The 18,443-nt window shown below is 41.3% G+C and overlaps 1 protein-coding gene across 3 annotated transcripts in view; it reads right to left on the minus strand.

Annotated features, from left to right (window-relative positions):
• The window catches only part of DGKA (diacylglycerol kinase alpha), an 86,758-nt gene extending 69,043 nt beyond the window's left edge, over window positions 1-17,715 (minus strand). Inside the window, exon 1 of one of the 3 annotated variants that reach the window (XM_039326779.1) lies at window positions 17,547-17,715. The gene's annotated coding sequence lies outside the window, so the exon portion shown is untranslated. Of the gene's footprint in view, window positions 1-17,150; window positions 17,340-17,381; window positions 17,524-17,546 lie in introns of those variants that run through there. The other 2 variants (XM_039326778.1, XM_039326780.1) reach the window with 2 other exon arrangements.
• Between the last annotated feature and the right edge of the window lie 728 nt (window positions 17,716-18,443).

Below are 18,443 nucleotides of genomic sequence, written 5' to 3' on the forward strand. Positions count from 1 at the left end.
CATGCTCAGGCCTGACAAAGAGAGCACTACACTGGAATCAGGATTTTAGCAGTTACTAGGAATAGAACATCTCCTGGATGTCTAGCCTTCTCCTCCAGATATGGTATTCTTGGCTGAGGGCTCCTTCTACAACCTGGAAGGCTTTAGCTGCTGCACACATTAGAGAATGCCTCTAGTCTTAACGGGTCTGTCACAAAGAAAATGACTCAAGCGGAGAAACTCCTTCAGTCGTGAGTCTGTTTTCTCATTAGTAAGGAGCTATCCAGTTGCCTGCTTGTCATGTCAAACATAGCCATGAATTTCTGAAACTGCTGCTTGAACAGCAGGTAAGTGAAGTTCCACCAGCTGGGAACTTGGCCTAGAATTGATTTAGCATGCTCCTTTCTTGATGGAAATGCCGAGAAAGCTTATAACACCTCTCTGTTATACTGGCCCCTTCCAGACCAGCACAATTCAGGTGTTCTTTTTGTACAATGCAATTAATGCTGATCAGATTCTCCTTTTCAAACTGGGAAATATTTCAGAATCAACTAGGAAGAGATTCATCACAAGGCATAGAAGCACAATCTCAGCACTCACATGCAACTCAATAAAGCAACTATGTCTTTTCCCAGGATGTTGGGCTTGCTGCGGGTGGCTTCTACAACAGCTGCACAATCATGAAAACAAATGTGGATGCTTTAGTGAGCTGTGAACAGAAGCAGCCTTCACATTTTCATGCATTTTGAAGCATCTCTGGCCAATCAAAAATGCTCTGCCCACATTAATGATTGTGAAAATATGCTTGAAATTTGGCTGCTCATCAGTTCTTTTTTACAAGCAACAAGGGCCATGCTCACCTTGGCTTCCATGAGACAGGTCCAGAACTTTGAACTAAATCAAAATAAGAGATACTGATGATTATAGTGGCCAATATCCCAATGAATGTAAATTAAGAGAGGGAGAAGCAAGATGTGTTCATTCCATCCTGACTGGACCAAACGTCTGCAGTGAACATTAACACCAGAGCTACACCGTCAGTAATACTGGAAGGCGTTATCTGCCTGCTAAGGATGGTGAATAAAGAGGGATGATGAAAGTAGCAAGGGTGGCCACCTTTTTGACTCTCATGATGTCTCCAGGTATTCTCCTTCAATTATTTGAGAGCTGCAACACTGGGGTTTCTAGAGCAGGTAATAGAACAGAACAGAATAGAATAGAAAATTCTTTATTGGCCAAGTGTGATTGGACACACAAGGAATTTTCTCCAGTGCATAAGCTCTCAGTGTACATGCAAGCAGTGTACATAAATCATGATCATAATCATAAAATACAATAATCATAAATCATAAGATACAATACAGTGGTAGTCATAGGATACTAAATAAGCAACCAACTTAAATCATAATAGGCTACTAAATAAAAGCAATCAACATAAATTATAAGATACAAACAACAAAGTTATAGTCATAAGTTGCTAAAGGAATAGGTAACAGGAAACACGAGAAGTATAATAGTAATACAGCCCTACTATGTGGTTTGACTATGTAGTCAAACCTAACCTGAGCTCTCCTGAGCTGGTTTTCTGATTCAAGTATGGAGAACAATCTCCCATCATCAGATGGTGCTGGTCCAGATAGCTTCCCTATAGAAACTGAGATGAGAAACATCTTATCTTTACTTCTGAAAGCAAAATAGGAATTGGTCTGGGCTCCATACAAGCAAAGATAATAGTTTCTAACTCTGAAATGGCAGGTGTGACATTGGAAAAGGAAAATTGAAGAGAGATCCTAGGTTTATTCATTCCATTGCAATGTAGTTGTTCATAATGCCTCCTGGTCTGTCCTTTTAACCAGCTTCATCAAAATGGCACTGTTCTGGCTGGTACCTTATAAAATCAGAAAGGGATCCAAACCATTCCATGTCACTTTAGACCAGTGTTTCTCAACCTTGACCATTTTAAGGCATGTGGACTTCAACTCCCAGAATTCCACAGCCAGCATTGCTGGCTGTGGAATTCTGGGAATTGAAGTCCACATGCCTTAAAATGGTCAAGGTTGAGAAACACTGCTTTAGACCCACCCAGCTACATGACAGGTTTTGTGACAAATTCTGCATTTAATGACTAACAATTTATTGCTTTGGATGGAGAGACAGATTAAAACATGGAATGGGGTGAAATCACGGTTTTATTTCCCACCTTGCATGAAAGGAGCCCCACGTGGTTTTTGTTATTTGTTTCTCATCCAATTCCCATCCCGTTCTCTTATTTTATTTATTCCTCACATTTATAAAGCTGCCTGCCTAGCAAACATAACTTTGGGCAGCATACAATTTAAAACATCATAAAAAATAAACACTTTAAACATTCCACAATAAGAATATCAATATTATTTTAAAAAACACTAGAAGAAGAAAAATCTTTGGTGTTATTATGTAGCCACCCCATTAAATTATCAAGACCCCCAAGCCTGTTGACATAACCATGTTTGTAGGACTTCTGGAAAGCTACCAAGAATGGGGCCAGTTTCATCTTGGTGGGATAATGTTATGCAGGGTGGGCATCACAGCAGAAAAGATCTGCCTCATGGGTCCTGCCAGATATAACTCTTTGACCGGGCATACCTCTTTTGCTGCGCCTGATGAGATGGGCAGACATAACGAAGAAGAGGCAGTCCAGCTATATAAATAAAGGCCGAAGACATTTTAGGTAGGCACTATATCTTAATCCTGTCCCTCTTTGGCTCATTTCAGTGCTTTTAGTTTTGTTTTATGGAAAATATTACAGTAACCTGCCTGATGCAGGTAAACCTGAAAATGTATACACAATAAGATCAGCAATCCTTCAGGTTCTCTTGTCAACCCTTGGAATGGTGGTAGAAGAGGAACCTTGTTGTGCATCTTAATTCCAAGACAGGAGTTCAAATTACCAGGACCAGAAGAATTACACTTTAAGGTTCTGAAGGAACTTGCAGATTTGATCTCAGAACCACTGAACCATATCTTTCAAAGATCTGAGCACCGGGAAACTACCAGAGGACTGGAAAAGAGCTAATGTGGTTCCCATCTTCAAAAAAAGGGGAAAAAATGGATCCAGATAACTAGAAACCTATCAACCTTACAGCAAAACCTGGGAAGATTCTAGAAAAGATAATCAAGCAATGAATCTGCGAACACCTAGAGGCAAACAAAGTCATAACCAAAAGCCAACATGGGTTTGTCAAAAACAGATCTTGCCAAACAAATTGCATTCTTTGACAAAGTGACAAAATTAGTAGTTCAGAGAAATGCTGTGGGTATAATTTAATTGGATTTCAGTAAGGCATTTGAAAAAGTAGACCACAACCTACTTCTTGATAAGATAGAAAAATGTGGGATAGACAGCATCAGATGGATTTGTAACTGGCTGACCAACCACACTCAACATGGAATTGCATCTACATGGAAGAAAGTATGCAGTGAGGTACCCCAAGGCTCTGTCTTAGGCCCAGTGCTCTTCAATATCTTCATCAATGATTAGATGAGGGGGATAGATAGGGAACTCATCAAATTCGCAGATGACACCAAGCTAGTATGAATAGCCAACACACCAAAAGACAGGCTTAAAATACAGAAGGATCTTGACAGACTTGAACATTGGGCGCTAACTAACAAAATTAAATTCAATGGTGAAAAAAGTAAGGTTCTACATTTAGGCAAGAAAAACCAAATGCACAAGTATAATATAAGTCAGTGGTGGCGAACCTATGGCACAGGTGCCAGAGGCGGCACTCAGAGCCCTCTCTGTGGGCACGCGCACCATGCCCCAGAGATGGCAACCGTCCCTCTTCAACCTGCCGCCTGCTAACTCGATGAGGTCCCACATGGCCGGATGCATCCCAGCATGGCGGGTTTCCCTCCCCCCGTCCCATCCCTCCTGGCCTCACATGCTCTCCTTTTCCCGGGCACGACCCACTGCATCGCCTCCTCAGCGTCGGCCGGCCATTCAGCTCATAGACAGCTTCTTGAACTTCTGGCAGCGGACTGCAGAGCCCCAGAGTGTGCAGGTCAAGGGGCAGGCCGGCTGTGGCTGCTGACGGACACTGCCAGCCCCCATGCGCTCGCTGGCCTCTGTGTGCGGGGGCCGATTGTGTCAGGCAGCAGCCACCCTGGCCCCTGCCTCACCTTGCCCTGCGACAATTGCACCCCCACCCTGGCTTGCCTTGCCTTGCCTCACCTCACCCTGCAGGACAAGCTTCCTGCCCACCGCCCCATCTACTAGACTCCCCCCTGGATCTCCCCCAACCCTGTCCAGCCCCCACAGGCGTCCCTCCCCACCAGCAACATTGAGGATACCACGCCCATCTTGGCCATGCCCACCCAGTCTGCCATGACCACCACAGTTACATCCACCCAGTGGGCCATGTCCACTTGGCACCCGGCGATAAATAAGTGGGTTTTGGGTTGCACTTTGGGCACTCGGTCTCTAGGTTTGCCATCACTGGTATAAGTGGTACGTGGCTCAATAGTAGTAATTGTGAGAGGGATCTTGGAATTCTAGCAGACAATTACCTAAATATTAGCCAGCAGTGTGCTGCAGCTGCCAAAAAAGGCAACACAATCTTAGGTTGCATTAATAGAGGGATAGAATCAAGATCACATGATGTGCTCATACTTTATAATACCTTGGTAAAGCCACACTTGGAATACTGCATCCAGTTTTGGTTGCCACAATATAAAAAAGATATTGAGACTCTAGAAAGAATGCAGAGAAGAGCAACAAAGATGATTAGGGGACTGGAGGCTAAAACATATAAAGAACGGTTGCTGGAATTGGGTTTGTCTAGTTTTATGAAAAGAAGAACTAGGGGGTGACATGATAGCGGTGTTCCAATATCTGAGGGGCTGCCACAAAGAAGAGGGGATCAACCTATTTTCCAAAGCAACAGAAGGTAGAAAGAAGAAGCAATGGATGGAAACTAATCAAGGAGAGAAGCAACCTAGAATTAAGTAGAAATTTCCTGACAGTTAGAACAATTAATCAATGGAAAAACTTGCCTCCAGAAATTGTGAATGCTCCAACATTGGAAGTTATTAAAAAGAGATTGGACAGCCATTTGTCTGAAATGATATAGGGCTTCCTGCCTGAGCAGGAGGTTGGACTTGAACAGGGATTCCCAACTCCCGATCCTTGGACCCGCATTGGTCTGCAGCATGTCAGCAACCTGTCCATGCAAACAAATGAAGCCCTGTCTCCAGGATGCAAGCAGCATGCAAAACCGTGCCCCCTCTGGTCTGTGGAAAAACCTTTCTCCACAAAACCAGTCCCTGGTGCCACAAAGGTTGGGGGGCGCTGGACTAGAAAACCTCCAAGGTCCCTTCCAACTCTTGTTATTTTGTATTCTATTCTGTCCCCCACCAGTCTTCCTCTGCTCTTTTATATAGCATGAGGATTTAGATTTTATTGTTTTGTTATTCAACAATCTGGGAGAGAGAAACAATAAAATGGAGATTCTGAAGAGTCTTTATCTTGCTTGCTGAAGAACTACATATAATGCAGAGATGGGAGGGATTTTTTTTATTCTTGTGGCACATAGTTCTCCCCACTCTCACACATACGTATACACAAATACTGTCTTTAATTACCACCTCTAGAAGATTCTCTCAGTGAAGAGTGTTGGAGCACCAATTCCCAGTTTCTTCCACCTCCAATTTGTGTCACCTCAACTGACATCTTAGTATATTTCTTATTCTCAAAGCTTCCCAGACCTTCTCAATCAATTGTAGATTTTTTTTAAAAAAGTGTGTTTTTCTTTTTATTTACAAACTTTGATTATTTGAGGGGGGGGGATTTTCCTCTGATTATGCAGAACCACTAGTGCCATGCAGTGCTTTACATGTGGTTCTTAAAAATTGGTTCTGAGCACATGTGTACTTCCCTGCAGCAGCCGCATGATCCTGGGGAAAAAAGCACAGTGTAATGAAAGTGCTGCATTTCCACTCCCACATACCCCAAACTATCTTTTCTGAACTAAATCCCAATCACTGCACAGTCCTAGAAAGAGAAAAAGAAGAGAAAAGCTATTTCTGAGAAGATGGGTTCCCAAATCCATTAATTATGTTTCACTCTCTCTATGTCCATAACCTCCAGTGCATTTATCTTATACCTAAAATGCACACAAGGTTTCTTCTTTTTCTTCTTGTCATGTTGTTCCTGCTTCCCTGTTTCACATATTTTCAGAGCTTTGGTCTTAAAACAAGCTGAGGCAACAACAGTTCCCTTCTTCCTCTTCTGAGTCCAGCATTTCTCTCTCTCACTGCCCCCCCCTTCCCAATCTCACATTGGGAAATGCAGGTATGAAATATAACAAGTTGCACCTTCATTCATCAGGTAAGATCAAAGTCTGACAAGTTGCAAGCAGCTGTTAAAGAGCAATTCCTTTCTTCCTTTGACTTCAATGTCCATCACTCAGGAAATAAGCACACCTTAAGGAAGAATTGTAATTCCAAAACAAACACACCTCAGCTTGTTAGATCCCTATATGGACTTTGCACAATTTGACAGAGAGAACAGATGTTTGCTTGCATAAAGAAAACAATCTTCTATTGACATTTCTTACAACCACCTTTGTCTCTGTTGTGGCAGAAAGTCAGAGCCTCATGCTAGCTGCATGGAAGGCAACTTGAACAAAATATCCCTAAGGCTGATTCTCTACTCCCAACCACAATCAATGGATTCTCCCATCTTTTCCAACTTTCATGAATCAGGCTTCCAAATTAGAGCCACATGGCTTTCTTTTCTTTTGGTATAGGGGACTACCTACCCTGGGATATAAAAGTTTATTGGACTTTTTCAATAAATTAATATTTAGGAATGGAAAAATGGGAAAGCTGGCTTTTTTTTCCATAATCAACTTATCAAAATACACACTTATGCTTGTTTGACTAAGTGCTACTGAGTCAGTCTTGATTCTTATCAACTACATAGATTTTCATAGATCTATTCCTAACCTGGTTATTCGGGTGTTTCAACGATGCACTCACTTCAACTGAGTCCATCCACTTTGCTGCTGGTTGTTCTCTTTTTCTCTACCTTTCTCTATACTTATTCCCAAAATACTACAGAAAGAACATCCAAAACCAAATACAATTATTTTAGGATTTAGAAACACATATATTTCCTGCCTACGAGTTATGTCCTGTTCCATTCAATAAATTCCATTTTTCATCAGAACCCTGCTGCTGCTTGTAGTACTTTTATAAGGCAAATATAGTCTGGATTGTCTCCGGAATCCTGGACCATGCAGTAAGATTCCAGATGTCCATATTATTTACAGGTCTTGATATAGCCATTTCTGATTTAATGATAATATTGTCTTTGGCAGATTAGTGCCAAATTGTTTTTTGAGTTAATTTTTGAACGGGAAGCTCTTTTATATACCTAAATTAAAAATGATTGCATTTGAATTTGTAAAGTTCACTGATCTTTGTACAAGAACAGTCTCTTATTTCATAGGTAAATATGGACTTTGACACATGTTGTTATCTCTATTGCAGCTTTCAGAAATTAAATAAGTAGGCAAAATAATGATGAGATATATAGGGTTTCATCTTCTATGAATATTTTAAAATAACATAATCATAATTCCGAGATGCATTATTGTTTCACCTCAAACTGAATTGACACACAAGAAGTTACTGATATCTGCAAAATATCTGCATATTTCTGTCCCTTTCAAAGGATAATTTTTAAATAAAAAATACAGCACATGCATGACTGGTGTGGAGTAGAGTAGGTTAACATTTGTTACTGCAGCACTGCTTTTCCTCTTTTGCAAATGGAACTAAATGACAAAAATAAGCAGTTCACCCATCTAGTCTGAGTAAGCAACTGAACATATAGATCAGTTTAATATCAATTGGTTTTATGCCAATCTTCCTGGATGAGATGGCTATTGAATTAAAAGAAATATTAATTGCTTAACAGTAAATAAATCAAATGGGAAATACAAAATTAAAAAAATCAAAATGCTTGTAATTCAATGGAATCAAATCTGAGGCACAGATGGATACTGTAGAACATGAAGCACAAGATGTGCTTTCAGTGATCCACTGGATTCCAATTAGATTTTCAAATATCTTCAAATAACTTTTTAAAGATATACCCAGAAAAGCACAAAATATTATTTTAATACTGAAGATGGGCAATAAAAATAAACTCTAATTTATTCTTCACACTGTATCAGGATTTTTAGTATTGTTTATAAAAAAAGTCTAGCAATTAACTAAAACTGTTTGCTAACAAGCATATTTACAAGGAATCATTCTAAAAATATTGTACATAAACTTCACTGCATCCAATTTAACGGTTTAATTTAAAATGAATTTGGGACATACGTATTTTTTTAACACCACATTTGATATGGCAAAATATAGTTATTGCTATCCCCTGTAAATCAAATTGCAACTCAACAGATCAGCCTTTCCCATCTTGCAGAGTAATTTTTTGACTGCAATTCCAGCTCACCTGCAAATTACATGATGGACTAGGCACCATTTTTTAGATTTTTGCCACAGAATGTTATCAGCAATGCATGCTGTCACTGACTTAGACACTTTTTCAAACATTGCTATTTTCACCTAAAGCAAACTCTTTTATTACTTTGCAATTACAACAGCCATAATCCCCTTCTCTTCGTGTTCCCTCTGTGGTAAATCTATTGATTTTCCCCACCCCATATTAAATAATGGAGAAAGGAAGGCTGCAAGCCACCTTTCTTGAATTTTAACTCCCCTTTAAGTTAGATGTGAGCTTAAGACACGATCTTTTGATAGATGAAAGAAGGATTGTTGCTGTTTTCCTGCGAAATAAATTATGCCTGACACTGGTGTTCTTCTAATTAGCAGAAAGTAGAATAAAATGATGACTGTGCACAAGCACTAAGTATAATGCTGTATTATGAAGGATGTCATCTCCCCATGGCTCAGATCCTCTCATAATACTGATCAATTATTAAAAGTATTTTAATTTATCCTTCAACCTAAGATACCAGTTCATCGGACAAAAGGCACAACAGGCAAAACAAGCTACCAACAGAGTCATGAAACCGTGCAATAATAAGAAATTAAAAGCATGCCTCCTCCATATTCCAGCAACATTTGGAAGTCTCCTCCTTGTTTGTCCAGCCACTTTTATTTATTTTTAATGTTGGCAGATGGAGTACTGGAACAGTTTATAGGCTATTCATCATTAATAGATACTGGGGGGAGGGAGAGGCTTTATTTATTGATTTGCTCTCAGAAGATTTCTTTTCACATTTATAATGAATTATCTATAAATAGCTGTTAAGTAATTAAAGGTTCCTACTGCCCATGTGCAATTTTAAGAAATTCTTCATCATTAATTCTTCCAACATGCTGAACAATAAATGATAAAAGCAGGCTACACCTACAAATAGAAGTTGATTAAAGGTAAAGGAAGGTGGACAGTGGCGCCTTTATTGTGTGCTCTGCACACTGGTGTTATCATGTCATTTTATTGTTAAAATAATTTTATTCACCAGATAAGCACAAAAACTTTAGGGTGCAAAATGCTGATAATAGCACCCACAGAATGGTTTCCAAAACATAGGAGAACAAAGGAGAACAATTCCCGATCAAAAGAGGAGTGTGGAAAGAACTGATGCAGAGGCATATAACTAGTGGTAACAGCATAGCAACCCCAGAATCTCTCCCAGGGTTACCAACCTGTAATTTTTAATGAGTGCGAAGGAATACATTGGGAACATTTACTTAAATCATATTTGATTCAAATCATTTTTATCCAGCTCCATCCACTTTTTGGGATTGTAAGGTCACATCAGTCAAAGGCAAGAACAACCTTACACAGGAAAAAAAAAATGTAGGCCAGACATGTCAAACACAAGGCCTGGGGGGTCAGATGCCACCCACGAAGTGGTTCATGTGGCCCGTGAAGCCATCCTGGAAACAGTGAGGGAACGGCCCCCTCTGCCTTGGCCAGGAGCCAATGTACAATTTTGTGGTGGCCATCTATGCTGAAACGCATTCAGTCTTAGCTCCACAAGACCGTCTAGAAACAGCGAGGAACCAGCCCCTGCGGTATCGGCCCTGTCCCCTGGGTGCCTGCTGGGGAAGTGTCACCCTTTGTGAGGAATGAAGAAATGGACCATGCCCTGGCGCTTGCTCCGGTCCCACCCCCTTCTGCCAGAGACCCTCAAATCTGTCCCACTCCTGCCCAGGCCCCTACAGGCACCCTTGACGCGAACAATGCAGAGCTGGCCATGCCCATCCAGTAGGCCACACTCACTCCATCCATGCCCACCCAGTAGGCTGCACCCACCCTGGCCACACCCACCCAGCCCCCCCGAGGGCAACCACAATGCTGATGCGGCCCTCAATGAAATTGAGTTTGACATCCCTGATGTAGGCCCTTGGATTAATGTATTGTTATGTGAATAATTAATTTACATTTTTTTTAGATCAGTAGACAACCTGAAATTACTACAGCTACCATAATTAGCTTGTGGCCACACTGATGGGAACTGAACTCCAAACCATACATTTGGCATTAGATGTCACAGATTCTGCCATAAAGAGGAATAAGGTATGTACCTGGGGAAGAATAAGAAGCTGGCAAGTGCCCAGAACTCGGATCTAATTCAGAAGGCCAGGAAATTATGATATTTATGAGCATAAGTCCTTCAGTGCAAAACTCAAAGATGCCACTAAACCATATTTAAATCTGTGGGAGGACAGCATCACCAAATGCATTATTAGATAGGGATGTATGTATATCAGCAAGAAGTCCTTGGAAGTTCACTTGGGAGTCAGTAATGCTTCCAAGACCTCCAAGGTCCCTTTGCAACTCTTCTGTTATTCTGTTATTCTGCATTCTGGATAGAGTTGATCACAAGTGTTCACAGGAAGGAACAGAAAATGAAATCTGCATAATAATGCAACACAAACTGCTATAATCTATATATGTGTACCCAGTACTAGGATTCAGATGCAAAAGGCCAGGGCATGTGTCATGATATGGTAATGCACATTTTATCATTTTCATGTCATCACGATTTGTACCAGTTACCTGTGGAGTGAGTTGGTGTAATCCAACTACGTGGTGGGTTTGTTACCTCTGAAATAAATCTCACCATTGGAATATAATCCAGTCCTGAGATCAAAACAGTTCTGCTTTGTAATCTCCTGTCGCTAGCTGCTTCAATCCTTATCTGCCAGCTCAGATCTAAACTCTTGGTTTTAGTTGTTTCGCAGCCTGGTTTAATTTTTTATGGAACCCCAGTTATTTGGAACTAATCCCTAATATCAATGATGTTCCTGGGTAATAAATCACGTCTCCACTTCATCTACTGTTTGTTGTTTGTTTATAAAAAATATTTATGCTTAGCAATTTCCATCTCTATCCAGGCAAAGAACCTCCTCTCTGGGTCATACTCATGCTTTAGATTTTGTTTCTGAATGCTGATTCTTTCTATTCAAGTGAACTCTTCCCTAGTTTTTTCCATCTGTAGTTTTCCAATTCTAGGAAACATTTAAACAATTACAAGTATGCCAGGCCATATATTACAGAATGAAAAACAAAACAAAACAGAGTTTTGGTTATAATTCTAATTACACCCATGAATTCCAAAAAAACTCTTTCTTCAGTAGACGTGCATAAAATTGCCCTGTTAAATACTGGCTGATCGTTTAATTACAGGTATTATCTTGCACACTTTGAGTATTTCATATTTGAAGAGCTGTTGTTGCACAGTGGTTAGAATGCAGTATTGCAGGCTAATTCTGCCAACTGCCAACAACAACCTTCTTCAAACAACTACTAGACTATTTTGCAAACATGCCATAACACAGCTATTTTTCTGGCTTTACCACCTAGATCAGAGGTCCCCAACCCCCGGTCTGTGGACCAGTACTGGACCACGGCATGCCAGCAACCGGTCCACACAAACAAGCAAAGCCCCATCTGCGAGATGCAGACAGCACACAAAACCTGCACCCTCTGGTCCGTGGAAAAACTTCTCTCCATGTAATCAGTCCCTGGGGCTCAAAAGGATGGGGACCTCTGACCTAGATGACTCGTAATATTTCAAGAATTTCTGAATTACCAGAATAATCAAAAGAAATCAAAAGCCTTGTTTAGATCCACTGCATTTAATGCACATTACCTTAAAAATACAGTAATTATTCAAGGCCACTTCTTGATCTATCTGCTTATCAATATAACTATTCAATAAAATGTTGATAACATCCTTCATAAATACATTAAAATGCACTTTTAACTGCACGACTAACTTATAGAATACTGCATATGCCCAGACCCCCCCAAAAATCTGGCACTTTCAATTAAAAGTCACAGTACAGAAAAACCTGTTTTCAGAAAAAACATAGAAGTGGTGAGTCACATGGGGAAATGACTGCCTTTCTTCCAAATCAAAGATAAATTTTTTTGTAACACAACATGTTGTCCTATAGCATAGACAATGCTTGCAATTGATGTTTTCAGCCCTTCCTTCCATCTTTGGGATTTAAATCAATCTCATATGTGATAAAGAAAATCAAACTTTATTTTAATAATGTAATTCAAAGTACATGATATTGGAAGCTCAGTTTTCAATAATATGTTCAACGTTCTTAGCAGATCATAAGATGGTTTTGACTAGGACTAATATGAATTAATGATTTTATATATCAGCTCCCAAGAAATTAAGATAAATTTAAAGCTGGAACACAATTTAAAATGAATACAGAAAAATATACAACAACACAATATTTAATAAAGCAGCTACCTAAGAGACAACCTGAATCCTGAAGCAAAGCTTTCTGGTTTTTTTCTTCAGATTTCTAGCAGCTTCTTGGCTTAATTGCAAGCATTTATCAGAGCTGCTGTGGAGCTACAATATATCATTTTAACAGTAAAAAGTTACAATTCTATATATAGTTATCTAATGCAATTAATATCCACATATTTCATATAAATTTATATAACTATCCTTTATAAAACTACTGTATTTTGTACAAAGCCATATTTCATTAATCTATATATTATTTAATTTTCCCCATTTCTTTTTTATCACTGTTTTAAAAACAATAAAAGAATAGATTTAAAAAAAGCTGTTGGAGAGCTGGTACATTCCACTCATTTCTCCAGTTCAAGCACAAAAACATCTAGGTCAATGTCCCCAGAGTACTGTCTTTGCATTTTAAAACAACAATCCTTTTTCAAGTAAGGAAGAGGATGAGGAAATCGCCTGAATTTCCATACTTGGGAGTAGGTATTCAAACTCAGTGTGGTAGACTAGCAATGAAGCTGCAGCATTGACAATGAGGTTGGTTATTTGAAACAGCCGCAGTTTTAAAAGTAGATTAGGGAGTGAAAGCTGATTTAAAAACAACCTACAACTCCTGAAAGTTCTCATGGGAAAGAATATTACGCTAAGACATAACACTTAGAACATTATAAAGAGAAAATGAATTGGGATAATCTATAAACGCTATCCTTCCATTATTTGGTCAACCTTTCTTCTACTTTCCACTATGAATTATCAACATCCTGGGCAACACATCTACCATAGCAGTGTGACCATCCTCCCTGGAATGTATTTTATCTTGAAATCATACTTCTGTAGAGCAAGACTTGATGTACAATCATCTTCTTGTGTTGAACATACTTTAGCCACTTCAGTGTTAGGTGGACAGTTCTGAGTTCAAAACAATGGGCCCCATAGATCTGTTATGTGTTTAGTTTCTCAAGGGTACAAACGATGGCATCACATTCCTTCTCATACGCAAACCAATGGGATTTCCTCTCTGACATTTTATCATCTGGAGATCTCCAGATGAAAAGCATGGTTCACTTGCACCACTCGCGTTAACTCAGTCAATGATGCCTCAGCAAGGGGTGGTAAGACAAACACAGCAACGTCTAAAACTCATAACATCAGATAACAGCTGAAGCAGTTGCAACCTGGCACTCCTCAGTCTACAGCATCACATTATACTACAGCACCAGTCTTGTGAGTGACTTCCTTGGCACAAACCCCTATAGTAATCCCAAGAAAAATCCCATCTATCTTTTCTTGTTGGGGCAGGGCATTCCTAGATAGTCTGTTTCTTCCCTATCAAAGAGGATATAACTAAATGACCTATCCAATTATCTGGTTTGGTTCAATTGTGAACATCTTGGTCTTAATAATGAATCTGATATCCCTGATAAGTGGGAAAATTATTTCTAGGTGTTCCAGCTATGCTTTCAGGTGATTGAAAAGATGGCCATATTATCTAAATATGTCTAGCACAGTGATTTAGAGACAGCCAGTTTGATGTGGTTAAGGCATCGGCTAGAAACTGGGAGACTGTGAGTTCTAGTACTGCCTTAGGCACGAAACCAGATGGATGACCTTGGACCAGACACGCTTTCTCAGCCATAGGAAGGGGGCATCCACTTCTGAAATCTTGCCAAGAAAACTGCAGGAATCTGTCAGGAAGTCACCAGGAATCAAGACTGATTTTAAGGCACAGAAAGAAGAAAGTGATTGAAATTCCTGAGCAACTCAAGGACCAATTTTAGGAAAGTCCAAGCAAGAACATGTTAAATTTATAGATCACAACTTATGGTGCATGATGTAGGCCAGCGGTGTCAAACTGCCAGCCCATGGGCCGGACGCATCATGCCGAAACTGCGCCCACCCCATTGCCGGCAAGGGAAAAGTCACGATACATCGCGACACATCACGTGACATTGCGAGTTTGACACCCCTGATGAAGGGTGACTTCTTCATACCACTTTCTAACAAGGATCTTTGTCAGTATCCTTTGGCCAACTCAAATGTATTTGGCTGTCCAAAGTTGCTCCAGCAGGTCATCAGTGCAAGGCACAAGAGAGCTGTTTGGCTGTTTTCCTATTAAGCTTTCTACAGTCTACACAAAACCATCTTTCTTTGCCAGATGGTACTGGTGAAGATGACTGAGGAGGGTCATACTAATTAAACCTTAGAATTCTCTGCCACCTAACTGAAGTTGGGATCTTGGGTGGGTGGGTTTATTCTCTGCTACCAGACTTACTTGGCCTTCCCCCTTCAGCCTGTATTTGAACTGAGTTCCTCCACTCCAGCCGATCCCTTATGTCAGGATCAAGAAATCCACTCTCAGCTGATTCTTGAGCCTTCTTGGTGGCTCTTCTATATGTGTTCTGCTCAGTCACCCTCAAACAGCATGGCATATGGATGACTCTCCACCATTGCAAAATTCCATTTTTTTCACTGAAAAAAAAAAGCCTAACAAAGGCCATTTCTGCTTGAGCCTTGACAAAGTACTGAGTGTACACCATGATAGACTATAGCTCCAGTGTCTCTCCAAAAGACTACATACTGTCCATTCAAATTCATATCCACTTGCCTTATGGATGGACCGAGAAAGTCTTTACTGCACAGTTTTTCTGGCCGATGAATTGAAGATGCAACCTGGTTTACTTTGACCTTCATTTTGGGACATTCCTAATTGGTCAGGTTTCCTCTCGTCTTACAAATATCTTGAGGCAATGAGATTGATACCATTTCCCACGGCCCCCAGAGAGCTAGCTTCTGGACCATCTCCCCAGCTGCTTCTATGGTCCAGGTACCAATAGTTAGACCTCCACTGTGCAAGTTGGGTCAGTTCTCCAATTTCCTTGATTATATTGGCTCTTACACATTTGAACCATTATACGGTTTTTTTTCCCCCACTCAGTGTGCAAAGAATAAGGCTTCTTCTGCTACAAATTCCCCAAATTCCTTCTGAAGCTTTCTGTTAGGGAGGGGTTGAGGGAACCTCCTGAGAGATGTATATTGAAATTCAACTGCTGTCTACCATTTAGACTGGCAGAGGCTACAGTAGAGTAATGCAAGATAGTTACTCAAAAACTGCTGCCTCTTACAACATTTCCACATTTTCATTTAAGAGTCTTCAGGAAGGAAACTAGAGAAAACTCTGACACTTTTGTAATGTGGACTATGGAATAAATCCTATTGAACAAAAAAAAGGGGGTTGTTTTTCTTCAGACATTACTGTATGCAGAATCAAGAGATGTGGTGCTGGTGACCAATTTGGCTGGCTTCAAAAAACAGTTGGACCAATTCATGGAGATCAAGGGCTATTAACTTTAATGGGACTGCTTCTGAAGGCCATCTGCTTGGAGACAAATGTGGACAGCTGGTGGGCCACTGTGAGACCAGACTGCAGCACAAGTTAGGCTAGGGATCCATCTGGACCAAGCAGGGCATCACTTACCTTATATTCTTATCCCTAGGAAGGGACTTCACCATTATTTAGATTGAAATAATGTCCTATTGTCCACTGGTTGTTGTTTTTTTTAATTGTCTCCTGCATTGCAGAGAGAGATACAGCCAAGTGGAAAGAGCACAAATATACTCAGATCCTCAGCAGCAGAATCGTGAGGCATGCAACACTGTGCCATGTTATGCTCAATAAATCCAAATAATCAACGCCCACTTATTCAAAGGAAATGAAGCCAAGCAGGCCTTCCCTGAGATCAGATAAAGCCGCAAAGCCTTCAAGGAAGGACTCGCTGACACCAGCAGGGCAACGGCCACGTTGAAAAGCACTCAACCCGCACTAGGCAACCCACCACAGCCTGGATTAAAATAGTTTTCCTTCCTCTTAGAGGGCGGGGAGGGGCGGTTGAAAAGCAAAGAAAGTTTGCGCTCGCATGGTTTCTTGGGGCAACACTGCATGCCATTTTGCAAAGCAGTCCGAGGTGAATCACCCGAGACAGTACTCTGAAGTTTCTTTACCCATCTTTTTTCTCTCTCTTGAAACATGCAAAGGGCTGTTTCTTTCTCTCTCTTTCTCTCGCTCCCTCCCTCTCTCTCTCTCTGCTAAAATAAGAAGCCGTCCGTTGGTTTCTCCAAGGACCTGCGTCGGAATCATGGATATTTTAAAGAAACCTTAAAAAAAAAAACGCTCCCCAGATTGCATCTCTCGAAGGTTCCCTCCACCACCACCACCCCCCACACACACAAGCCGCCGCGCTCACTCCCTCCTCCTGAAAGACCAGCGGGCGAGCGACAAGAGTTGGAAGCGGGAAAGACAGTTAGTCCCTCACACCGTTTGCACAGGTTTCCTTCCAGCCCCGCGAAACTATTACGGTAACAGCTCACAGCGCAATCTGGGGCTCGAACATCTGCCTCAGAGTCCTTTTGCCGCCAAAGGGGCGCCCCGCCGGCCCCGAAAACGCCCGCGCTTTGCATCTTCTCCAACTTCTCCCCCATTTCGCGCCCACGGCAAGCATTCCGGGTTGGACGCCTTCCTTCGGCGCGCGCCCTCAGTCCTTGCCTCGAGCGAGCAAGGCGAGGAAAAAGGGAAAGCAAGCAGGATGGTCCGCACAGTACCTCGTTCGCGCAGCCCGCCTCAGCACCGGGAAGTTAACAGGATAAGATAGAGGGGCTGTCTGAAGCTCAGCCAAACGCAATCACACCCTCTGGCGAGTCAGCCTACGCCACGCCTGACATCAGCACGAAGGAGTTCCCTCTCGCCTCGGCTCTTGCGTTAGATACCTTCAGCGTGCACCTCTCGAGGGTGGAGGCGGCCCGTCCCGGAGACCGCAGCTGCTTTCAAGGAAGGGAAGGGGCCATCCTGAGAGTGAGACTTGAGTTGAAATCAGCGCCGGGATTTTAAACACCTATCGCTTAAGAGCAAGGTTTATGGGACGGGGAGATGCCCGGATGCTCTCCCTGCGGATTCAGTAGGATTGCTTCGCCCCGGTTCCTTTGCGGTTCTTGCCATCCAGGTCAGTGGTTTAATGGAGAAATTTTCATAGGGATCGCAAGAACAAAAGGGGCGGGGGCGGGGAGTTATACCTAATATTCCGAGGAAAGGAGCATCCCAACTTGGTGATTTTCAAACTGGACTTTGTTCTCCCAAAATATGACTGATGTTACTTCTGCAGGTAATTCTCAGAGTTGCCTCTTTTAAAAAAATGGATCCAGAAAGCTACAGACCAATCATCCTGATATCAATACCTGGGAAGATCCTGGAAAAGAGAAATCAAGCAACAGATCTGCAAACACCTAGAAGCAAGCAAAGTTATAACCAGAAGCCAACATGGGTTTGTCAAAAACAGATCATTCCAGGCAATGACCATTTGTCACACGACCATTGCAGCATGCCCATGATCACGTGATCAAAATTCAGATGCTTGGCAACTGACTTGTGTTTATGACAGCTGCAGTGTCCCAGGGTCATGTGATTCCCTTTTTGCAAAGTCAACTGGGAAGCCATAGTCACTTAACAATCGTATTACCAACTTAACAAGTAGAGTGATTCACTTCACAATTGTGGCAAGAAAAGTCTAAAATGGGGCAAAATACACTTAACAACTGTCTCGCTTTAGCAATATAAATTTTGGGCCCATTTGTGGTTGTAAGTCAAGGATTGACTGTATTAAATACATA

This window comes from Crotalus tigris, unplaced genomic scaffold (assembly GCF_016545835.1).
Source record: "Crotalus tigris isolate CLP2741 ecotype Arizona unplaced genomic scaffold, ASM1654583v1 scf7180000024345.2110221, whole genome shotgun sequence".
Lineage (NCBI taxonomy): Eukaryota > Metazoa > Chordata > Lepidosauria > Squamata > Viperidae > Crotalus > Crotalus tigris.